At 55.1% G+C, this 8,063-nt stretch overlaps 1 long non-coding RNA gene across 1 annotated transcript; it reads left to right on the top strand.

Moving 5' to 3' along the window:
- The first annotated feature begins 4,254 nt into the window (after positions 1–4,254).
- On the top strand, positions 4,255–5,512 carry LOC135363998 (uncharacterized). Its single transcript, XR_010410427.1, has 3 exons — positions 4,255–4,627; positions 4,734–4,823; positions 4,976–5,512. It is a non-coding gene; the product is annotated as an uncharacterized LOC135363998 (long non-coding RNA).
- Positions 5,513–8,063: the final 2,551 nt, after the last annotated feature.

Raw genomic sequence — 8,063 nt, 5'->3', positions numbered from 1 at the left:
AGACTAAGATGAATGCAATACAGCCCCTGCCTGCAAGAGGCTTACAGTCCCATGGTGACTTTGGTGGTACAAATCCCTGCTCCTTAAGTGAGCAGCTGAGTCTGTTGGGAGCTGTAGTGGAACCCCTCGCCTCTTCCAGCACCACCCTCAGCAGTCCTTGATGTGCTCCAGCTGCCTGGCCTCCCCTCAGGGTCCCCACTGGCTTCTCCGGCTGCAAGGACCGAGGCCGAAGGAGGCTAGGCTTGGCTCTGCCTCCCCATGATGCCCCCAGACACACATGGGGCACAGTGGCTGTCGTGGGCTCCCTGCAGGTGGGGCCCAGGAAGAAGGCCTTTTAGCTGGGGGAAAAGCTGGCTCTGATCCTCCCACCTTTCATCTCAGGGACCATCCTCCCCAACCTAGGCTGGGTCTGCCTTCAGGCCTGCTGTGTTTTCCCTCCCACTCCCCAGCTGGGAAGGGTGGGGCCCCCTTGTGCTGGGTTCGGGGGAATGCCCTCACAGGCTAGGTGTGCCCCGTGTGCATATGTGGGTATGCTGGTGAGGTGGCGTGCATGATGGGCTGTGGGCTTTCAGATTGCTGAGGTGTCCCCCTTCCAGCCGTCCTCAGTACCTTAGCCCCTCAATCCAAACCACCTGTCCTGCATAGGAGCCTATGCTGGGCACAGTGGGAGGTAGAGCCATGAGCTAGAAGCAGTCCCCCTCCCACCTCCCGGGGGGTTTGGTGGGGTAGACAGAAAAGATGTCTCCCAGAGACATGCCCACCCTGGAAGTCCCGTGTGGTGCGCCGGCTGAGCAGGTGGTGGGTGGGGAGTGGGCCTTCTGCCTGGGCTCTGAGAGGTGCATAATGGACAAGTTCTGGACGGCAGGGGGCGAGTCTGTCCTTTCAGGGCCGAACCTGCAGTGCCTGGCAGCAGGCCTAGCGTGGAGTAGGCACTCCTTAGCATTGGATGGAGGAGTAAGAAGGCATTCAGACAGGGTGGTGGGGTGAGCCCGGGACGGTGTGCAGTGTGGGGGACTCTGACAGTCCCCTAGCTGGGGCTGCTGCCGGGGTGACCAAACATCTGGTCTGCAACATGGAAGTCCTGTATCGCAGGAAGGCAGACCTGGATGCTTGGCCACCCTAGCGGCTCCTCCCCTTGGCAAAGGTCCTTGCGGTTGGTTCCTCCCTGGTCCTCCCTCCATCCTCCCTTTCTCTCTCTCTCTCCCCCACCCAGCAGGTCTCCTCTGAGGTCTCCTGGGCCGGGCCCTGCCCCCGCAATGGCCCCCAGCCTGACCTCCAGGGCGGCCCGCTTCCCTTTCACTCGGCTGTTCCTGATAAGGAGACTGGAAACAGGTTTGCCCTTTCACCTTTGCATATCTTTCCCCCCTGAGCCTTCGAGTCTCCACATCCTGGGTCCCATCCCAGAGTCCCTGTGCCGCCCCCAGGCTGCGGGCCACCAGCCCTAGGCTCTATGGGGGAGCGGACCTTTGGGACCCGGCCTCAGTCCATGGGAGATGGGCCTCTCCCCGTCCGGCCGAGGGCGGTCCAGGCGCCAGCTCCCCGAATGCAAGTGCTGCACACAGGACGGCTGAACTGACCGATTCCTCCCCTGCACTGTGACTGACATTCTTGATGGAATTGGCCGGATGTTTCTCCTTCACAAGAGACACAGCCTCAGGCCAGACAGCTGTGCCTCCTTCAGCCCAGCCGCAGCTGGAGGTGCTGAGAACCCAGGACCCACACTTCCTACTTATGGGATAATATCGCTGGGCCCAAAGGGCTCCAGGGAAGGGGAGTGGCAGCTTCTACAGGGTCCCAGGAGGTCAGCAGGACTGGCTTCTGAGTATCTTCTATCCACATTCTGAGCTGGTTCTCTGCCTGGGTCTGTGGACCCCACACAGTTGCTGTCCTCTGATTCGGCAGGCAGCTGTGTGTGGACCCTCCAATACACAGAGACCTCTTAGGTCTGGCCCGGGCCAGGCTCTGCTGAAGACCCCGAGTCATGCCCAGACCCACTTATGAATTTCGCCCCATTTACGGATGTTATTGTCCAGAACATCTGTCTCCATGAGTTAGAAGTGTGACCAGATGCAGCTCATACTTAAAGGGCGCGTCCTAAGCTTTGCTGATTCATTTTTAAAGTTTTTTTTAAGATTTTGTTTATTTGAGAGAGAGAGAGAGAGAGAGCATGAGCAGGGGAAGGGGCAGAGCGGGGCAGAGGGAGAAGCAGACTCCCCGCTGAGCAGGGAGCCTAACACAGGGCTCGATCTCAGGACGCTGGGATCATGACCTGAGCCGAAGGCAGACGCTTAAAGACTGAGCCACCCAGGCGCCCCAGCTTTGCTGATTCAAAGGGCATTTCCTGAATTTGCAGCACTTGGAGAGCTATCATCGGTAACAACATCGATTTTATGGCCTTGAGATGGTGAGAATTGTATGTTCAGAGACTTTTCCCCTTGGGTGAAACCCGGTGGTGGCAAACACAACACGGAAGAGGGAGTCTTATCGATGTACTGCCCGCCGGGGCTATGGAGGGAAATGAGAATGTTCCCACCTTCGATCTTGGGGCGGCTTGGGGGATTACAACCTCTGTGTATGAACATGAGGCTCCAGGCTCTTATTCTCACTCCTGCATCTTTGAGAGCCATGTTTTTTTCAGATTTTAGTCATGGAAGTAGCACCTTCATGATTTGGGCCACATTTGTACTATTAACGGTTTTCTTTACGGGAACTCACGACACACACGTGCATGCGTATGCATATGCACACACGTAGATATCTTTTAAAAGGAAATTTTATATCCTTATCATCAATGGGACAATAGTAGCACTTGTCATAAACAGGAAGTGGCCATAAAGATAAATAACACAAAAGCATAGCAGTGTGATTCCACTGTAGCTAGAGTTGCCCGTAGGAGGCTCTGAGTCCAAAGATTTGCTTTCTTTCCTACAACAGGAATGTTAGCAAGGGCTCTCTCTCCCATTGGCCACATTGTTAGTGGCCAGTGTTAGATGCCCCTGTTATTTAAAGGACACATTGTAATCAGAAATGAAAGGGAATTGGAGAGGACTGATTTTCTCACTCTTCTGGGCACCATCGAAGATTATTGCAGGTTCCGCCCAGGGGCTCCGAGTGGGCCTGCCCTGCAGGAACCGAAGCATCCCTCTCCGCTCATTCCAACCATATCTTCCCAGGAGCCCCACGTCGCAGACACCTGCTCGGCAGAGCCATGCTCTTCGGGCCACAGGAGGAGGACCGGCGGAGTTGCTGGAGACAAGGGGCGCTGGTCTCGCCTCCTCGGACATTGCCTGGAATGTTCCAACTTGAATGAGACAACCCTAGAAAGACTGTTTCCACTTTGCTTAGCAGAGCAATGGGGAATTTTCCATAATGAGGATGAGAAAGCCCCAAGCATGAGAACAAGCAGGGCATTTGAGCTACACTTCCTGCTGGTGACAATTCCCGAACGATATTTTCAGCTCTGCCTACTCCCCTGAGGCCTAGACTGGTATGTCTGGCTGTCCAGTTGTCCTGTCCGCTTGCAGGCCTCACAGGCGTCTCAGACTCAACATGGCCAAAGAGAGCCTTGTTTGCCCCCCGCCCCCCGCCCCAGCCCAGCCACAGACCTGCTTCTGTCCCAGGTCCCCCATCGCAGCTGCAGGCTGCTCTCAGCTGCGGCTCTCTGGTTGCTCAGGCCAGAATATCCACTTGGCCCCTTTCTCTTCCTCGCATCCCATTTCAGATCCATCCATTGTTCTGTTGGCTCCACCTTCCAAACATACCCAGAATCCAGTGACTCCCCCTCCTTTCTACTGCTGTCCTGGTCCACGCCCCACCATCTCTGGCCTGGACGATGCCTTGCAGCTCTTCTCCGTTCTCCACACACCAGAGCCAAGGGTGGGGTTTGAAGACATACATCTTGATTGTATCACCTCTCAGTTCAAAGTCCTTCCATGACTCGGGCCCTGTGCCTTTCCTTCCTCACCTCACAGCCTCTGCCCTGGGCTCATTGTGCTCCAGCCATGATGACTTCTTTCTGTTGCCCCAACATGCCCACCCTCCCACCTCAGGGCCATTGCCCCTGCTGTCCCCTCTGCCAGTGGCTCTCTCTCCCTGATCTGCACACAGCTCCTGCTTCCATCCTTCACTTCATTCAGGTCTCCACAGAAATGGCACCCCCTTAGAGAGGTCTCCTGACCACCCTGAGAGAGTGCCTCCCCCCACCATTCTCTAACCCTTCACCCTGCTTTCTTTATTATTGTTTTAAGTCATCTCTACGTCCAATGTGGGCCTCGAACTCATGACCCTGAGATCAAGTGTCAGATGCTCTCCCGACTGAGCCAGCCAGGCACCCCCACCCTGCTTTATTTTTCCTCACAGCACTTACCGCAATTGACATTGGTTGTCTGAGACCGTCTTCATTTCTCTTTTCCTTTGGAAGGATAATTTCACTGGATCCGGAATTCTAGATTGGGACGTATTTTTTTTTCAACACTTTAAACATTTCATTCCACTTTAATCCTGCTTGCACAGTGTCTAAAGAAGGTCTGATGTAGTTCTTATCCATTTTCACAGGTGAAACATTTTTTTCCTTCTGGCTTCTTTCAAGATGTGTTCTTTGTGTTGATTTTTCTGCAGTTTGAACATGGTACGTCTACATGTAGATCTGTTGGTGTTTCTCCTGATTGGTGTTCTCTGTTGACATTGTATTATATATTTTTTTGCTTATTTAGTTTACTGACTATCTCCCACAGGAGAATGTAAATTCATGAGGATGGAGACTTTGTCTAATTCACTGCTTTATTCCCACTGTCTGGAACAGTCTCTGAAGCTGGTGGCGTTCGGTAAATATTGGTTGAATAATAAATGAGTAACCATATATAGAGCCTCTAATAAGCTTGTAGAAGAAAGCAGTATTGTACAATGTGATTGATCCTGTAAAATGTCACGTTACGTTTTCTTAATTTGAAGTTGTTTCATCTCGTTTATGTTTCAGTTCAGAGTTGGCAGCTGCAGTTTCTTGGAAGAACAGCAAACACCACTGACTTTGGAGCTACGTGCAGGCTTCACATGCATTGACTCCTGAGCGCCTCCCAGGCTCTTTGAGCTAAGTGTCATTATCCCCATTTCTGAGATGAGGAGACTGAGGAACAGGGAGGTGAGGCACTTGGTTCAAAGTCACACAGATACCAAGGGGTAGAGCTGGAATTTGAGTTTGGAAGAGTGGCCCCAAGTGCATGAGCTTCTGTGAGCTCAATGTCTGACTTGTGCCTCATTTACTTGACTTTTTCCATGTAGGTGTAACTTAGGCGCGTCAGTGCCCTCCTCCCAGATGTACGGCTCGGTACGTTTCTCTGTGCACCGTATCTCCGTGACGGCTGCCCAGTCCGGGGCTCGCATCTGACCAGTGCCTCCCAGGCCTCCTGGTGCCCCTTTCAGTCACTTGCCCCCAAAGCTGCCCCTCGCTGGATCTTTATCACTAATTGATATTGGGAAGGATGGTCTTTTATTCTATCCTCTCCACTTCTTTCAAAACAAGTGTTAAAATACCTTTCTTTTGTGATTAAATGAAAAGTAAGAACATTAAATTATGATTTGACAGTCTGTTAATACCCAGTTTGGGACCCAGCAAGTTAGAGCCCCCCCCGTCCCACCCCATTCTGAAGGGGTGTCCTAGACTGAGGCAGAAGTGGGCCTTTGGGGGCCTTTGCACGTTTGTCAGTGTCACGGCCATGACAGGTGCACGCGGACGAGGATGGGTCATCTGAGTAAATGGTCCATTCCCGCCCTGTGGGTTTCCCGGAGAGCGGCCTGTGTTATCGGGGGCCATGAGACCGACGGCCCAGGCTGCTAGCATGGTACCATCTACTGTTCATTGCCTCCTGGGGGTCCCTGGCTGGACTCCCACCGCCCCTACCCTGTACTCACAGTGGATGCTCGCCATCCCCACGCTTACCCTGGCATCCTGGGGGGCTTCCTCCGATGGGCCTGCCCCTTCCTGCACTTCCCTGGGCCTGCTTCTCCTTTGGGTCCTCCTGCCTGGGGCTGCGGCTAGGGTGATAGTCCAGGATCAAAGCTCTGGGGGATGGTCACAGTCCCGGACGGAGGGCTTTCATCTGCGATGGGGGATGGTGAGCCATGGGACAGGGGAGAGAAGTCCACAGATGTTTCTTTGCAGGTGGGGATTGAGCCCAGTCTCCTATAAGTATTACCCTTGAGAGTGCAGAGTGCTGTGGTCCCCAACATCCCCAGCATGTAACCACACGCTTTCTAGTGGAGAACCTCCGGAGGCAGTAAGAGTTGGAGGATCTCAATTCCCAGTTTGAGGATCCCTCCTGCCACTCACCCCCAGCCCTCCCCAGTTTCTGTCCAACTTTTTGAAATACTTAGGAGCACCTGGGAGCCAGCGCATGTTTTTATCTTACTAAATACAGCAGAGAATAGAGAGGCGGCAGGGGAGGGAGAGAGGGAGAGAGAAAGGGATGGCACGGGGCGGGGGGATGAAGAGCAGGCTGTCTGGGACCCAGTGGGACAGGGCGGGACAGGGGACAGCCCATGAGAAGGGGGATATGATTCCTCTCCAGATTAAACCTGGTGGGGGACCCTGTGAAGCAGGGGCACGTGGCCTGGTGAGGGTGGAGCAGCGGAGGGATGCTAAGGTGCCAGTTTGTACAACCTTGGGGGTGGGGAAATGGAGGGGGTCCTGTGACCTTGGACAGTGCTGCCCTTCCCCTCCATTCTCACCCCACGCAGCCAGGCTGGCCCCAAGCTCCAAGGCTCCCCAGCCTCTTGGCAAGAGCGCAAGAGGAGCGGGACCAAGATGGAGATGCAGGGCCCAGCTCTGTGGCTACAGTCCTCTCAGAGCCACAACGGTCTGCCCCTGCTCCAGCCCATCTGCTGCTTGCTCGGAACTCACCGACGGCAGGATCCTGGCCTCCCACCTCCTGGGCCCTTCCCTGGGCCCTTCCCCGAGTGTCAGCAGCAATTTCCTGGCAGGCCTGGTGACAGTAGCCTGAGCCAGCCCAGGGGAAACCCAATGCCATGGTGTCAGCAGCGGGTGTCCCCTGGTATCGGGGGAATGGGGCTGAGACCGTGCAGAGCTGAGCTGCCTGAGGGGGTAGGAGAGCCGCCCCCACCCTCCCCCACAGCTGCCCTGTCCCTTCCACACTTTGTGGAGGCCGTAGTGCCCTCTCCCCCTGTGCCCCAGGACCCTGGCAAACTTGCCTCTTTCCTGCGTCACAACCAGACCAAAGCTGGGAAACGTCACCCACACCCCGGAGACAGTGTCTGCTCCAGCAGGCCAAGCCCTGCCTCCCGCAGTGGCTGAGGGCCCCGCTTCAGAGAGGAGTGGAATGGCCTCGGCCCTTTCCCTCGGCATTCTAACCTAGCTCCAGAGCTTACAGAGACATCTTCGTCCAGGCCCTTTCGATGGCTGGCCAGCAGTCCACACCTCCTGCTTCTGGGTTTACCTTACTGCTGGGTCTGTGCAGAGCACCCACCTTCTCCGTTAGCCAGAATGCTCCCTGGGGGCGGAATGGGTTTCCTCTCTCCTCTGGATTCTCTTCAGGTCAGTAGGGGTGTTTTCCAGAAGCTGGTCTGTGAGGGTAGAGACTGGTCATATTTTGTTTCGTCCAACTGCCTCTTAACAAGCTTGACTACTGTTGCTTGACCAAGACCCGCATGAACATGAAATGATGCATCATGACTGTGTGCACCATTTTCCTGGATAACACATGCGCCCCCCACACCTGGCATCAGAGTAGGGGCTAAGCGGCACTGGATCCGATGGACTTGACCTACAGAGGGTGGCGTGATCATGGTGGAGGGGAGGCTCCGAGACTGGTCCCAGCCTGCAGGGGCTGGGAGATGCATCCAGAGGCTCGGGACAGTGGGCAAGGGGCCATCGTTTCATCTGGGCCTGAGTCCTGGCTGCTGTTGGTAATACTGTTTTCTCGCGGCTGGCAGACCCTCCGCTGCTGATGCTAGAAATTCTCTCACGTGGGCCAGCTGGACAAGACCATCCTTCCGTCTTCCCCCTTAAGTCTTCGGCCTGGGGCACGGCTGCGAGCTCCATGCTTGAGACA

This window comes from Mirounga angustirostris, unplaced genomic scaffold (genome assembly GCF_029215605.1).
Source record: "Mirounga angustirostris isolate CCGP_5_RB_7025 unplaced genomic scaffold, mMirAng1.0.hap1 SCAF_4, whole genome shotgun sequence".
In the NCBI taxonomy this organism is placed as follows: domain Eukaryota; kingdom Metazoa; phylum Chordata; class Mammalia; order Carnivora; family Phocidae; genus Mirounga; species Mirounga angustirostris.
This window is presented reverse-complemented; position numbering and strand designations above follow the sequence as displayed.